The sequence below is a fragment of the Chlamydotis macqueenii genome, chromosome 8 (genome assembly GCF_036417535.1).
Source record: "Chlamydotis macqueenii isolate bChlMac1 chromosome 8, bChlMac1.mat, whole genome shotgun sequence".
Taxonomy (NCBI): Eukaryota; Metazoa; Chordata; class Aves; order Otidiformes; family Otididae; genus Chlamydotis; species Chlamydotis macqueenii.
In genome coordinates, this window is record NC_141563.1 from 14,662,167 (window position 1) to 14,679,206 (window position 17,040).

The 17,040-nt window shown below is 37.8% G+C and overlaps 1 protein-coding gene and 1 long non-coding RNA gene across 3 annotated transcripts in view; one reads left to right on the top strand and one right to left on the bottom strand.

Moving 5' to 3' along the window:
• Positions 1 to 17,040, top strand: part of DNM3 (dynamin 3) — a 171,514-nt gene that overhangs the window by 68,647 nt on the left and 85,827 nt on the right. The window lies entirely within an intron of this gene.
• Positions 1,292 to 15,950, bottom strand: LOC147599939 (uncharacterized). Its single transcript, XR_015259159.1, has 3 exons — positions 15,830 to 15,950; positions 3,657 to 3,740; positions 1,292 to 1,457 (listed from the first exon to the last, which is right to left on the bottom strand). It is a non-coding gene; the product is annotated as an uncharacterized LOC147599939 (long non-coding RNA).

Below are 17,040 nucleotides of genomic sequence, written 5' to 3' on the forward strand. Positions count from 1 at the left end.
CCATTAATTCTCTTTTACGACTGAGTTCTAAATCACGTTTCCAAAGATTAATGTGATATCCAAGGAGTAGTCATGTAAGTGGTGCTTTGTCTGGCTTTTTCTGTAGGTTCTGAAGATTTAATCATCTACTCTTACTGTCCAACTTAGGTATGTAGGCATAAACATTAGAATTAAAGGCCAACATTAAAGCATTTTGATTGCTAAAAGATTTTGAGGTGTCCTGTGAGATCTGTTTTCTGCAAAATTTTCATGTGAACTAGTGAATGCTGATGCTCCCAGGCATAACTTACATATTTAATTTTTTAGGGAGGTTGTTTCTTGAAAATGCGTGAAACAGAAAGTCATTATATTTATAGTTGTTCTTTTTATCAGTGTCTCCCAGGAAGAGAGGTTTCAAAATTGCTCATCGTCGCTGTCCTATATCTTCCAATTAAAAAGAACAAGAAATTTTTACTTGTCACTTGAGCTTCCATAGCCAAAAAAGAGGCGATGTCCTGCTTTCATGGTAGTATGTGTTGGTTGTTGTTAGTTAAGCAAGGTATAATTTATCAATTTAAAATCCTGATAAAGCTGAAGTGCTAACAGATTTTTCTGCCTGTTATTTTTTCACCTGATTGCTATAAAGTTTTAGTGCTTTGCCTTAGCTGTTGCTTTACGTGCAATACAATAAAATGTGTTTTTATTGTGGCTTCACTAATATCCTCTTAGCAGTTGAGACAAGTTGTGTTCTAGAAACCTGTGAGCCATTGTGTTGGTCAGGTAGAGGTTTCTAAGTGTTTGACAACACTCAACTGTCTAAATTCACTGCAGCTACTAACCAGTAGTTTAGTAAAACGTAGTCTATTCAGGCCTGTTTTGTTCATAGTAGTTTCCTTTTCTTGGATTACTAAGCATTTTCAAATGCTTGTGCAAGTTCCAGAGAAACTAAACAAGTAACTGAGATAGTTTGAGAGATGGAGCCATGCAAGAGAGACTATGAAGAGCTTTTTAACGGTCAGGTTTTTTTAGGTCACTTTCCTTGTACATCTTCTTAATCACAGCGGATGCTTTAAAACTGTTTGTCATGACAGACACCTCAATTGATGCCTTTTGACTTGCACTCTGCAGAGGTCAAAAAATTCTTCCCCCTTCCCATTATTGTTTGAAATCATAGTAATAACTTAGCCTTTGCAATATAGAACCCAAAAAGGAATAGTGTTCCTTCTTTGAAGCCCCTCTTCCTACTTCAGTATATTTTGCTGTGGGATCTTTCATGACTTTTCTCTCTCCTTTCATGTTCTTGCTGTGTTGATCCATGCTCTGTCATCTCTCACTGACAGTAACCTTCATTGTGTATTGAGCTGTTCCTTTCACGGCAGTCTTCACAGCTTCACTCCAGGCCGTCCTTTTGCTGATGGAAAGACCTTTCCTTGGATGTATAGAATTACCCCCTCTGCTGTCCAGTTGAGTACTTCATCCTAAGATAGGAAATAGTTTATCTAAGTATTTTATGTATGGCAGTTAACATTTTGAGGATCTGATCTTGATTTAGAAACAAAACCAAAACCAACAACTATCTACCTACCTGCACAGACGCATACCCCCCGCCTCTCTAGGTGCTACTGTAATGTACTGTAACACCCAAGATCAACTCCCCCATGTCATTACTCACATTTCACATATCTGCAGTAGTTTCCTTTGTTGCTTTACAGACTTGCATCCGATATGTGGATCTTAGTATATTCTGAAGATTGCCTAAAGTTTAGGCATGAAGTAGACAGCTACGCTCTTGATTTCCCTAATGGACCTTCTGTCATCTAACCTTCTGTCCTCTTTTACTTCAGCCACAAGGTGTGTTTATTAAATGTGTCATCTCCTAAAGCCTTACAATAGCATTTTTGGTTGAAGACTGAACCAAAATAATTGCCTTATGTTAGGAATTGTGTTGGGAATGTAGAAAATGCAGAAGCAGCAGCATCATTTTATGGCTATTAATGTTGCTTACAGTATTATTCACAAATGGTGTGCATGTAGGGTGAGAGCTGAAAAAAAGCAGTTAAGTGGGTAAATTCAAGAGAGATCCAGGAAAATTATGAGTATGGATGCCTGAGACGTAATGGATGCCTAAGTACACTTCTGAAAATCTCTGCAACCAAGCAGGTTTCAGAAGCCTGATTGAGCTGAGCATCTTTACTGCTGAAAAAGCTCACGTAACTGATGCATTTATTAAAAAAAATCTTCATGGTATACATTATTTTCCAGTAGTTTTCTTCTCTATACTCTGTTCTGGAATATTTCAACAAGACTTTTAATTGTTACTAGATGTGTTAGTCTTCTTTGTAACTTGTATATCCTATGGGTTCAATCATTTCAGCTTTTTGTGACCTATAATGTGTTTTATCCATATGTCAGATGGTCATATTGAGCAAATCGGAAAATACCATCAAGTCTTACAGCACTCACCATCCAAGTTGCAAGCAAAGCACGTTGTGTAAGTGTAGCTTTTTGCATTTGGTTCCAAAACCCAATTTTCAATGACCTTAGCAAAGCCAGAGTATCAAATACCTGTGTCATGTACTTTTACACAGAGGAAGAAGGTTTTCAGACCGTGTGCCTCATAGACCAGGACTGACTGAGAAACACTAGGGAGAAATACTGGGTTATCCCACAGCTTTCCTCCACAGGTAGACCTGTATGTTTTTTGGAAGGTGGAGATCACTGGGCAAAGAAAATATTTGACAGTAGCACTAAAAATTAGCAAACTGAAAAGAGTTATCAGGTATCTGAGAATCCTCTGAAAGCAAATTCAGGGTTTGAGAAGTTGGAATACTTAATAAGATTGCAAAAAAAAAAAAAGTAGTAAGAGTGGAAGGGAATGACTGATAGAAAGGTTTGTTCCTGCAAGTTTGGCTTTGTTTGGAAGTGAATTTAATATGAAGACTCTGGGATTAAAGTGTTGTCCCAAGCCTTGAATACTTGCTGCTTTTTCAGCAACCTCACCTGGCTATGTTTCAGGGTCAGTGCTTAGGAATGCTAAGATCTGAAGTACCAGGATGAACTGAGCTATAGACTTTTGTGGGGATGCCAGGTTTGTTACTAGATTTTAGAGCACGTGATGCTGTACAGATACCTTGCCAGGTTAAGTTAAAAAAAAAAAAAAAAAAAAGTAATTACATATAGAATGTTTTTTTTGTTTGTTTGTTTTCTACTGACTGCATCTTTCCCTAGGTAACACTTTTCATTTTCTTATGCACAAATATAAGGGGACAAAGAATCAGCAAAACTTGCTTTTCTTCTTTTAACAAGTCAAAGAATTCTCAGTCCACAAGTCTCCATCAAAAATAGGCCTGCATAACAGGTAACCTTTGTACTCTTAATTTTTCTGAACAGGCATATAAACATGTAGGTGCTGAGCACCTTTTAAAGAAGAGGCTATGTCTGTCATGCAAGATGTGTTCATCCCGTGCTTGTGCACATTTTCTCAAAGACAAGATATTGGCATATATAACTTTCCTAAATTTTGCTAAACTTGGTCTTTGCTTCCACCTTTCAACTCGCAAAACTTAAGTGTCTTGTCTTTACAAGCATCAGTGCTGTGTCATTCTGATGTGCTAACCAAGTAGTGCTTCTTGACAGCATTTTTCTCCATGCGCATCCCCTGCTACTTGGACTCTTACCTTGAAGAGGAAAAAGTGAAGGTGCTCCAAATTTTCTTCTGTTTCATTTTTGCATCCCACTCATGCCCTCCTTAACGCCAATCTCTAAAGAGGAGGAAATCCAAACAATTCTTAACTCATGGAAACAACAAATGAATCTGACAAACAGCAGCTCATCGTTCATTCTCTTCCATTGACATGTAAATCCCCTGAGAGTGTCTAGGGAAAGAAAGAGCTTGCTGCTTTGTAAACCTCCCTTGGTGTCTGATAGAAACATGACATGCTTGCTTTGGTGTTTGTATGTCACCAGGAACTGCTGAGAATGCAGGAGAAAAAAAAATAGTATAGACTATGAGGAATAGGAGGAAAAGATGTGTTTTATGTAAACAAAGTCAGAAAGACCTTGGAAGTAATTGTTTAAATCATCTAGGAAAGCTGATGGAATATAATGGTTGTGGAGACTTCTTGGCAGAAGTAGTATTTATTGGCTGGGTTTAGTATAGCATGGAGCATGACAAGTAGGTATAAAGTTGTTGGCGCTGGAAAACTGTATGTTGTGAACAGACATAAAATGCAGCAAACTGTGTGGTGTGGACCAAACTTAGTGTGCCGGAAAACAGAAAGCTCTATGGCAGGTTCACACAGACACAGCCAGCATCATTTGAGTGTGAATATTTTATATATACTGATTTATTAGCTAGATCCAATGGTACTTTTTAAGAATGATTTACCCTAACGAGATAGAGCACAGACGTATTGCAACATTTTTGTGCACAGAGAGTTGTCTCCTAACTCCTGTGCTGACAAGATTCTGAAAGTGGACTTCAGATCCGGATTTGTGGGAGGGATTTCTTCGTTGACTGTCTATGAAACATTGCATGAAGGAAAATGGAAACCATATGCAATTCACTACACAGATCTGTTTTTCATTTAAATCTTTTCCTGTATTATATTTTCTGCTAGTAGAAGAGAGAGAAACAAACTGTTAGATGAATAGTATGGAGCTGAAAATAAAAGGCAGTGTACTTTTTAAAAAAAAGAAAACTGAGGAAAAAATGGTATTTGATCAGTAATGTAATTTCACATAGGACTCTATAGAAAGAGGACAATTTGTATACAGTATACTGGAACATCTGTTGGTTTAAGTCTTAGTGAATTGAATTTATACGATACCAACAGAACTGCAAGGTTGCTGAGTTAATAGAGCTGTACCATTCTAGTAGTGGCACCACAATGTAAAAGTTTTGATGAACTCTGCACGCAGAACTAAAATATGTAGTAGTTTCTAATACTGTTAAAAAAAAAAAACAAAAAAAAACCAACTTGATCTGGTGTGGAGTTGTGGAAAATTTCACCATCTCTGAAAACAGTCCAGTAGATTTACTCAGAGTCTCGAGGTTTGGAATTTTTTTCCTAGTTTTGAACACAAGTTCAGTTCTATAAAGTTCACTGAGACTGTTTAGCGCTGAGGCAGTGCCTTGTTTTTTGCACAGAGCCTGGGAAAAGAAGTGCCGCAGGACAAATAAAATAGAATTCATGGCTTTAAAAAAAGCTGAGCTTTTTAATTTATTGGATATATTATACTTTTAAGTTCAGTCTGTAAATGAAGGGCTTAACTGGCTTGGAAGTCGGGAAGATCTTCTGCCTCTTGGACTCTTTGGACACTGTACAAAACTGAGATCTTCCGTGATAATTACCAGGTGCTCATCAGTATGTATGTGCTCATGGTAAACACCTACATTTGTCCAGTGATTTCAAGCCGTGCTATCCAGCAATGGAAACAGCGTGGTAAGGAATCTGTTTTGTTTGGTCAGGGTAGTAGTGAAAATTAAGCAAAGGAAGTGGATCCCTCTATCCAGTCTTCTCAAATTTCCAGTGTTGTCTAAATCTGCTTGAAAAATAACAACACTATCATAAGGGAACATTGCAGGCTTTCTAAAGTGTTTCTGCACCTCCTGTCAGCTGCACGGATTAAGGAAGGTTAAAGGACCAGTTTCAGTTGATAGATCTCTTTAAAGAGACTTTCAGTATTTTAATGTAACCATTATAAGAATGTTAAAATAGCCTCTGAGCACTAGAAATGCATGCATCAAATGATAGCATGCACTTCATACAGTGAAGAACTGCACAGAGGCACTAAACTCACACAAGTGATTAGAGGGACTTCCAGAAAGTCTCAGCAGATTGCATGCTGATGTCACTACTGTCCTGCAGTTGGTTGAAATCTGGCTTGATTTAATTAACAACAAAGACCTGAAGGCACATAAGGGCATAACCGAAAAGCAAGTCAGAGCAGCTATTGAATGTTTCTGCTGTTTTGTCAGTGTCGCACAACTCAAATGTTCTCTTAGAGTATTTGAATTCTGAGCAGGAAAAGAAATTGAAATGTGATTCAATGGAATGTAATTCCGAGTTCCTGCTTTTTTTAACGTTAAATACAGGAGAGAATTGTTTCTGCTACATTCTTTCTGAAAAGGTGTTAATGATATATACATAGTTCCTGTATTTGCTCATTTTTTTTAAAAAAAATGCATTGAGATTCCTGCCCTTTGAGAGTAGCTACAGTGTAGTTGGAGGTGGGTGTAGCCAAAGCTTCATAGAAAACCACGCATGGGGGGAGAGAGGATATTTTTATTTTTGTAGTCTTAAAGTGCTGAGTGAACAGGAGATGTAATTATTGTATCCTTGTGTCATATTGACAAAGCATATAAGATCTTATTTTGATTACTACAGAATAATTTGTAAGCATATGTCACTCCTCAAAAATCCCAAATTAAACAAAGAACTTTAACAAAATGACATTAATCCTTATAAAATATATTTGCCTGGTGTATCTCATTCCCATTCAATGCTCTATGCTTGTGTCTTTAAACTGTAAGCACTTCAAAATATTGTCTCTGTGCATTCAAATCTCAGAGTAAAAGACGTGAATCTGAGTTATGGCATTTGGATCTTGCTATAACAAAAATATTTACTACCAATAATATTAACATTTGGCTTGTGCTTTGTTTCACAAAATCTCTTTTGTTTTTAGAAGTTTTCTTTTGGGTTCCTTAATTTTGGAAGGATGGGAAATATTTTGTTTTTCAGGTTGGATAAATCACAATGCTGTCTTTGGCCTGAAGTTTTCCAGTTAGCCAGAGAGAAACATGTTTTTCTGTGGAAAATTTAGCTAGTTTAATGTATTTGAATTATCTGAAATTTTATTTATATACTTTCCACCTGTTGAGAAATATTTGTGGTGTTCTTTTAGCTTTCGTTCATAATTCAAGCCTCTGTTTTGAAACTTCATATTTGGCATACTCTGAGGCATTGACAGACTGTTGCCCTGACTAGGAAAAACAATCATGGGCATTTAAAAAAAAAACATTTAGTGGTGTCCTTCTCTTCTTCACTTTGAAGATTCACCAGGCATTTAATTCTGTAAAGTCAATATGCTGCTATTTTGGAAGTCTCAGTTATGTTCAAAGATACTGTGCATTCAATTCCAGGGCCATTAGCGTTTTATTCATTCATAGGAAGGCTAATAGAAAACTTCCTGTTCAAGACGGCAAGCTTGTATAAATCTCCATGTAATGTGAATATTTATTTTCATGACTGCAATTTGTTGTCTGTTTATTACATCATTAGCTTTTCCTTCTTTAGAAAACTGCACATCTCTTGCAATTGTAATAGACTCATAACATAGGAGTTGAAACAAATATTTGAGTTGATCAGTGGTAGGAGTGAGATAGTAATGTACAAAGACATTTAATTATTTGAAAAGGGATGTCCACAGCAGACTGTCAGCTGTGACAGATTACACAGCCTGCTCAGTAACTACAATGCCACTGTCCTCCCAGCAACCACATGGTCCCTGCAAATCAACTTGTTCTTAAAGGAAGCTGGAAAAATCACTGAAGAAATCAGCTCTGATTGCAGATGGTACTCCAAAAAGAGGCTGTAGCCCTATGTGTGGTCTACGTAAACTTCTTTTCCTGAGGCTGAGACTACACATGTATGTATATGTACAGTGCTTTATATAATGAAGAAATCGGCAGAATCTATTCTGTGGGGTCTGGTTGGTTTTTTTTTTTGTTTTGTTTTTGGATTTTTTTTTGTTTTTTTTTTCCCCATATTTTCATTATAGTATAAGCTTGGGGAATTGAAGGCACAATGATAATTAATCTTTCCACAGGAGGAGATGCTGAAAAAGCATTAGCTCAGGAAAGATGGAAGAGAGGAAAGCTTCATAATTCACCAATGTTGGATATATTTAGAGGAATTAAATGTGTTTATTGATAATAACATGTTGGGAATAAGCAGTATGATTGGAGTGAAAATCAAATCAAGATTTTTACCTTTGTCTATGTCACCTACTTGTATGCCCTTGAGCAAATTCTTTCTGCTTTGGGTTCTTTCTCTTTTATGTAAAACCTTCAGAAGAAGACTGTGTTACAATGTGATGCAAAGTCATTTTCTGGAGCTGCAGTAAAACAGTAAGAAAAACAGATAGTAGGGAATGTTTGAAGTTATGCAAGACACACTAGCTAAATATGTAACGGGAGATGGATTGTGTACACAGTTATGTTTTATAGGCTTTAAGATTTAATTCGGTCCCACAAAAATCTCTTACAGTATCCCCTTTATGATAACTCTCAGAAGTCCTGCATGTGAACAGCTAGAGGGAAGAAACCTTTTTATACAATATATTGCCCCAGGCTTAGAAGAGATTTACAGAAAGATCATGTTTGGATACAGCCTGTCTTTGGAATATAATCTGTCAGATAGTACTTCTGGGTCCTTACACCTGTAAAATTTGTCTAAGACTACTTTGCACTTCAATGAATTGGAGTCAGTTTGGAACTGCAGTGGAGCCTCCTTTGTCATGTGGCCTGAAGGCATCTGTGTTTTCAAAAACGTGTTGTCTGTGGTATCTCTTATGCAGTCTCTTGAACTAATTCTGCCAAGCTAACTCTTTGTGCTGTTGTTCTGAACCAGAGAGGTGTTTCCTTGCCTGAGAAGTGAGGAGTGGTTTCCTGCAGGTCTCAGTAGTTCTTTCCTTTCCATCACCATTTATCAGTCTCTTACTTTAGGAACCTTCAGTTTCTTCCTCCAGTGACTTTCTCTCTTCCACTGTCATATCTACAAGCCGCAGTCTCCTAATACCTGCTACCTAGAAGATGGTGTCTACTATCTAGAATACTGCAATTCTTTCTGCACTCAGTCCCTTTACTCTTCAGAACCAGTCTATTCCCACTTAACCATTTCTGCACTCTTCTCCTTCATGCCCAGTATATTCCAGTCACATCAGAAACTTTAGTGGCATATGGCTCCCGTTGGTTTAGCTATCCTTCACCAGCATTTCACAAAATCTTCCTTGCCTGTGACATTACTCCAGGTCACAAGGGTGACCTCCCAGAATCTTGTTATTTTTTTCCAAACTTCTTTCTACTCTCTCCACAGATAATCTCACTAGTGTGTTTGATGGAGTTAACAGTCAGTTCATTCACTGTGCATAGAAATAAAAAACACAACCAGAAATATTATTGTGTCCCTATAACTGTGTATCTCAAGGACAAATAGTTACCAATATATCAAAAAGGTGTGGATTTTTTTTCTCAAATAAGATTGGGCTACAAAAAGATCATTTTCAATAAGGAATGACTGTTCTAGACAAATAATACTTCTCTCAGGGCTTTGGTCTGCGTGGTGTTGTGTCTACTTGTGATGGACTTGAGTATTCTGATGAAGATCTGGGGTTTATTTTTCCTTTTATTTTTTCTATTTTGTTGTTGTTGTTGTTTTGCACTCAACTGGTCATACAGAAGAAAAACTGTTAGTTTGTGGCAAATCTGTCATCATCTGAGACCTTGCTATACAACATGTAGTTAAATTTGGAAAGAACATCCTCCAGATGAGGAACCTGTGGAAATCATACCCGGCTTATTCACCTAATTGCAATTGCAGTCTAATCTCCCACAGAATTTCTTTTTACATAGAGGTTACATTTATCTTCACTACCTATCATAATTTCAATATTTAAAAATAATTGATGAAGATGTCTGCTAAAGGCCAAAAAACGAATGGTAAATTCCTTTTACATAGAGTATGTGCATATAATTAAAGAAAAACATTCTCTACAGCCAGGAAGTCAGAAATTAGGCCTTACTTTATGATATCGGAAGGTAACATCAGGGAGAGCTATTAAACACATGCCCAATTTATAGTCTTCTGTGCAGAATCTGGTATTTTACACTATGCTCCACTCCTTACTTTTATGAAGGTGTTGGTGATTCATTCTTTTAATGTAGCTCCACTACTATCTATTAATTTTTTTTCACTTTTATGATATGTCTGAACATGCTTATCTGACTGATTAATCTCAGCAAAGACCATGAAAGATGTTTTTCGTTTTAATATAAACTCCTTTGCATAGGTAAATCATAACTGTGTTGCATTTCTTTACCCCTTTTGGCGTGTCTTCCCCAAGGTAATTTGTGACTTGGTACAGTAAGGATGGTACACTTGATTTGAGGTCAAAAGAAGTGAGAATCTTAAGAGGAGGCAACTGAAATGTTCAGTGTGTTTTATGAGAGTATACATTGAATTAGCCTCATCTTGTGGATAGTCTCCAGGTTCTTCTTTGTGTGGGCCTTGGGATACATTTGTGAAGAAAGGGAAAGTGGAGCCTATGTCCATAGGAGTATAGTAAAGGACAAACAGCAGAATAGATGCTGAGCAAATACTAATCAGATGGAAGGAGATTGGAGAAGTGGGGACAGCAAGCTTCAGAAGGGAGAGTTGGAGATGGAGCACACTCCATAGTGGAGACTGTCTCACGTGGAACAGGTGACACTACAAGTCTTAATATATGTTGTTAGAAGATCATAAGGAGCCTAAATAGCGTTGGCAGCCTCTCAGAAATTTTCATGGTGATGGCTAAGTTTAATGATAAAAATTAAACTTGTCAATAGCAGCTAAGTTCTCCAAGAGTTTGTGGCACAAATGCAGGTATTAGACCCTGAAAGTGCATCCAAAGGTTGGAGTAGGTATGCTTGAAAATCCTGTTAGCTGATTCAGAAATGAAGACCTTGGTATTCATTAATCCTTCAGTCTTAACTAGACAGCTGCTTAGTAATGAACGTTAGTTCTATCTCACGTTGTTTGGAAACACAGATCATCAAAATTAGCACTTTGTATCTATTGTACCTGAAGATGTTTACCTTGAACTGGCTTGAGCATGTGAAAGACGCTGCCTGAATGCTCTTCCTAGGCAATTAAAGGTTAGCCTTAAGAAGGTCTTCCTGTATATTCATTACTTGCTATTCAAACTGTTTTACTGGTATTGTGCTAAACAATATTTATTTTAAATTGAAGATGTTGCTCTAGTGTGCATGTGGGGAAGGATCCTGCTTTCGTGTCCTATAATAATCTCTTATAATTTCTGAAAATGAACGACCCTGTTTGTACTTTTCGGCATACCGGTAACATATTGAGGCTGTTGCTAAAGCATGGTTATGTATATTAACAGAAATCTCTACTTGCTTCTCTACTACTTTTATAATAAAGTCACATTTTACCTGAAAATGCTGCATTCTGGTTTCCGTCTCCATTGAGACCCACTGTAAGCCATGTTATGAAAATTCCTGAATGAATTGCAATATTTGAGACCTGCTTACCTGTTTCTAATAGAAATGACAACCCCAATTTACCTGAAATGTTTAGTCCGTCTAGTGAAAAACTTTAATTTGCTGAGGGGTATCTTCTTCAGAACTCTGTCCCAGCATCTTTCCAATGTCAAAGGGAAAGTTTAAGAATTCCTGCAAGCCCTGGATAGCATGGAAAGCAATTGGAATAGGACAGATGTTCAGGGAAATATGCACCTCTACTTGTATTCTTCTCAGTGCTGCCTTAATTATTTGGGGTTTGGATTTTAATTTTACTGTTTTCTTCTGCTCACTGCCCTACTTGCTCACACAGCTATGAGAGAGTAAAGCAGAATCAGTAGTTTGCAAAGTTCTGTTTGCTTGTGACTAGTACAAATGCCCTAACGGATAAAGGAGTTGAACGGGCCCAGTTGAGGGGAGTACCTGAAACTGCAGGATGTATACGACTTTTGGAGATGGGGCAGAGATCCCTGGCTGAACTCAGAGTTTTCCTCCATAAGCTCTCAAAGTCAATCAATGAGACCTGGTAATATGGGACCCTTTAGTACTATTTTTATGGTTGTTTTCAAAGTAGAGCCACAGTTTGCTAACCAGTGGTTTAGCTGCCTAAGGAATCTGCTTGGGGGCTGTGGAGTAGAAGTATCGTATCTGTATTAATCCAGTGCCACCTGCTGAGCCAGCAACTGCATTGTGCACTGTGTCTCTTCTGATCATAGAGTTGTGTTGAACCAGCTGATGCTCTGATAGTCTAACTTAGGTGTAAAAGCTACTGCCTTTGAAGACTTGTTTCTGGAAATTTGTAAGAAAGAAATTTGTGCCCTCTCCTGCAGCTCAGAACTTGTGCTTTACTAAAACAGCACCATGATCTCCATGATCTCCAGTAGCTTTAAAGGGAAAACAGGGCTTGTTTTATATATTACTATTTTCCTTATATCTTTTTGTAAGAACACAATTCAAATGCTATTTACTATAGGTTGCCCTCCAACCTCCACCCCCACCCTTCTTAATTGTTTACTTGGAGCTCAGAGAACACAGTTCATTGTTATGAAGAAAGAGAATAATTCACACAACTTGGTCAATCAGTGTGCAGCTTGTTTTAATTTTTACACTGTCTCTATTGTGTGGAAAATATGACTTTTATAAGCATGATAGTGCAACCATGAAATGAGAGTTTTAGCAAATGTTACTTCCATAAAATTAGAGGGTTTTGGAAATTGATACTCTTACATGATACTGTACTTAAGTTGTTGTGATGTTCTTCAGGTGTATGCTGCACATGAAAGGAACTTTGTTTGCAAAGTCAAGTACTCAGAAGCTAGGAAATACTAGATTTACGATTGTTTGTGCAACTGTAATTCTCTCTTCTTGTATGTGCTTTCTGCACACTGAACAAGGCAGGAGTCCCAGAGAAAAATAGTGCACAATCACGTAATCGGATACTTAATCACAATGTATGCATATATGAAGCGGAATTAAGGTTGTACGTGCAACCATAAATCTGACATTCCCTGAATCTCAGGTACTTGATGTTGAAATAATTTGATTTAAGTTGCAACATTTTTTGGTTTTATGTACAATTTTCTAACTTGAAAAGGCTAAAATACTTTATACAACTGTTAAGGTTGGATACAGCTCTAAGGATGGAAGCTCAGGGTGAGGGGCTGAACTTTACAGCTGATCCAGTTTTTAGGTACCACACCACAAGCTACTTCAGACTGGAGCCGTGCAGTGCTGGGGACATTAGCTGTGCTTGCCCCAGTAATTAACCCACTGCAACTGTAACCATTCTGCCTGCCTTTTGGACCTCTACCTTCAGCACTGCGTTAGAAATTGTTGCGAGAGGAGTTGTAGGGATTAGCAGCCGTGGCTGGCAGGGCAAGAGAATTGTCTCTGTGCAGTGGCAATTAATTGCCAGATTCAGGTATTGTGGGCATGAGGAATGCCAAACTCAGTATGTTTTCCTTCTGGGTGAAGAGAAGTGGAGCAGAATTTCATGGGTTGGGGAAAAAAAAAACAGCCTTCTAGCTTGAGGAGTTATTTTCTTTTTCTGCTATGTGTAATCAAGAGCCTGCTCCAAAATGCACAGATTTGAGAGATCTTCAAAGATAAATCCATAAGATGGATTAATAATGGGAAATGTGAGGGAGTTAAAATATTTTAAATTACTATCATCTGCTAAGTTTGAAATGCTGTGCCCATCTTACAGTGTATCAAGATTTTTGAAAAAGTGTAGGTGGTTGTAAGAAGGTTTCCATTCAATTTATCTTCCATAAATAGCCCATCAAACCTGATGGATAGTTGTTCAAAAATATAACGGCCATCTTGCACAAAACAAGCCAACCGAAACCAACCTATAGCTGTCCAACTCTTCCTGCCAGCAGCTAACGGCGTTTGGAAAAGCTTTGTAAACCGGGCACAGTTAGCTCCCTTGTCACCCTGCCTTGACAGCTACATCACAACATAGAATTGCCCGTGCTGTTGGAGTGCAAGTGGGATTTGTGCATCCAGTACTGTATTTGGGTCAGAAAGCTTGCAGCCAAGTGAGTAGATTCTTGGCCTTCGACCCCTTGCTTTTTAATACATCACCGCAGTTCTGTAGCTCTCATGTGAAACTGAGCTGATCAGAAGTGTAATGTGAAACTGATTTTGCAAAACAATAAATTGCAGAGAGCTTGAGGAAACAGGTGGTTTTGGTTAGTAAATTGCACATAAAATACAAAACATCAGTAAATGGAAGTCTTTGGCCCCAGGAGAGGAGAAGCGGTGTTTAGCCCTCCTTTCTTTCCCTGTTCTGGTGATTGGTTTAAGCTCACTTGCCTTTGGCCCCAAAGGGGGCTGTTCTAGCAGCCTAGAATAGCCAGAGACTGCAGAAGGCCAGTCACAACCTTCCTGTCCATGTTTGAGGATTGTAAATAGCAAGTTACAGCAGCAAGGAATCTGAGCTTCACATGGGAATACCTCTCATACAGGGATTTCCCAAACTGCTCGATTTGCCAACTCTATGGACCCTATTAGTGGCCAGAGTGGCATAATCTGCTAGAGCATCTGCACCTCTTGAAGGTTTTACAGTGCTCCTCCTCTTTGTGAGGGCATATCATTTGCAAAGACAAATGAAATAATACCAAGAAAAACTAAAAACTAAAAAAAAATAAAAAACCAAAAAACAACCCACCCTTAAAAAAAAAAAAATCCTTCCCTTGCAATTTACACTGAATTAACTTTCCATGAGGCTCAAACTAACTGCGGTAATAAAATGTAGTTGATATTGAATTAATCTTACCAATTTGATGCATGTGCTAAGGATGACGGTTGCTTCAATCCTTACTGTACCAATGATGTATAAATGTAAATTGTGTTTTCTGAACTGGAGTGCTCTTTAATGTTGACTTCTAGCTGTGTTGCAGCTAAACCCGTGCCCAGATCCAAGACTGCAGACGCTCACACACAATTAATCTCACAAATTTATGAATGCCAGAGCATGGAGCAAAATGAAAACAACTGGAGGAATGTATAAGGGGAATAATTGGACTGTATCCAGATGTGCATGTGTAAAACATCACTGACTGACTCCTCCCCCATATCCTGTCTGAAGAAAGGAATTTTTCAAAAATAAACTGGGGTTATTTGAAAGAAGTTGTGGTGTCTGAATGAAATCTAATAGGCAGGATTAGCAGTAATTAGGTACATTCTTTGCTCCTTGGGTTTTTGTTTTGTTTTGTTTTGTTTTTTCAACTCCTTTGGTATCATTGAATTTAGCAGATTCCTTGCCAGTTTCAGTGTTACAGCTGGAGTTTTTGCTACACACATTTGAGCTGCAGGATAGAAGAAGAGAATCACAAGGATTGCATAAATGTGTGTGTTGTGCACTGTAAATGTTATAAGTAGGGACAGGCACTTAATATTTTTGTAATGAAGGCTGATTAAGAGGCAGAGGGACACTTGGACCATTTTACATAGAGAGATTTTGCTAAACTGGAGGAAAAAAAAAAAAGAAATGGCCCTTCCTCATGTCATATTTGCAGATTGGAATAGAAATGAAGGTAACAAACATGCTCTTACACAGATTTTGTTAAATCACTGGCTTTTAGTGAAAGAGGACTATCACAGTGTATGCAGTTAGGGCCAATATCTTTCCTCTCAGCCTCGACTGTATACTTTCTGATGAGATGGGAAAAGAAGAAATGGGGAAGGGAAGCAGAAAAGTCTAGACTGGAAAAAAGTCAACTTTCACCTTACTGCTTTATTGATTTAAAAAAAAAATTCTCTTAATTATTTTGATGTATTTTATGTTCTTCCTCTTTAATAAATTGCATTGCCCACCTTTAAATACTTGTGTGCTTTCTCAGCACAAACTTTTCCTAGACATTTTGTAACACTTATTTTTCTCCCTGAATTAAAATAGCAGGAACCTTGGCTGAATTTCACAAAACACCCTCACAGGCTTGCTCTACTGTCTTATGTTTATTTTGGTTCTATACCCAAATAGATTGAGAAAAAAGAAAGAAATAGTACTGAATCTTCTTAAAAGCTGCAATTGATACTTACTGTGGGGAAGACTCGTAATGTTCTGATTCTTTTTCTAGTCCTTGCTCACACAGCAGTGTCCCTGAAGCCAAGGACATGAAAATAAAAAAAATTCTTTGGGGTTTGGACCACGAGACTCTAGCCACCTCCCTCCACAAAAGCCTTTATCGCAAAAGCACTCTATGCCGATTTCTTTTCACAAAATCTTGTTTTGGATTTCAACATTTATTTTAACTCTGCTTAAAACTGAGTTAAAGCAATATTACAGTTTTGCTTCTGTTGAAGAGACGGGTTAGAATTTGGGCTTTCTGTGCCTCAAGGAGTTAGACTCCCCCCCCACCACCTCCGCCACCCCCAACCCCCCACCTCCCAATGGAAAAGGACATGCTAAACTGTCCAGGCAGGCTTGTACTGTTGCCAGAGATGTAAAATTCTTGCACTTAAACTGAATGAACATAGAGACATGATACTGTTTTTACACCAAGTATAAAATTGCCAGACACAAATCTGATTTAACAGAATATGTTTTTGAACTTAGTGTCACAGTGTTTCCACTAGAATACAGAGAAAGATATTTTTGAGAAATAGTGATAGTCCTTGGATAAAGAGCCCCAGAGGTTCATCTGAAAATGCTTTACAGTTGGAAAGACTCTTAAAAAAAAAAAAAAAAAAAAAAAAAAAAAAAACCCCAGAATTGCCACAGCTTGTCACGTTGATTCGCTGAAGTTGCAGCAGCTGTCGAGGTGAGATCGAGTTGCCTTAGCAACAGCACATATTGTATAACAGTACCACACCACCATCAAACCATTGAGGTGAGAAGTAGTTTAAAAGCATTACTAAATTTTTACGATACGTCTGCTACATTTTCAACCTTGTGGCTGGCTGACTTTACCCAGCTTAGCCTTCTTGGAGCCCAGAAAGCTCAGCTGCTGAATACTGTTTGGTGAAGAAAGTCAGGGGAAAAAAAATCCCTAATTTGTGGAGTTTTTTAAAAATGCTGAGATTATGCTGTTTCTATATAACTGTTTTTGTTAATTGCATTTATGCTCAGATAAACTGCTGCATGTAAGTGCATTTTTCTCTTCTTTTTGTATTTTCTATTACAAGTCAGAGTGACTTATTTTTCACTGCTTTGGACAATGAAAGCAGGAGATATTTAGAAAAATGTGTTAAAACTTGGCATAGAAAGGCCCAAAATGTGAAAATGGCCTGGTTTTATGGTTGCGTTACAA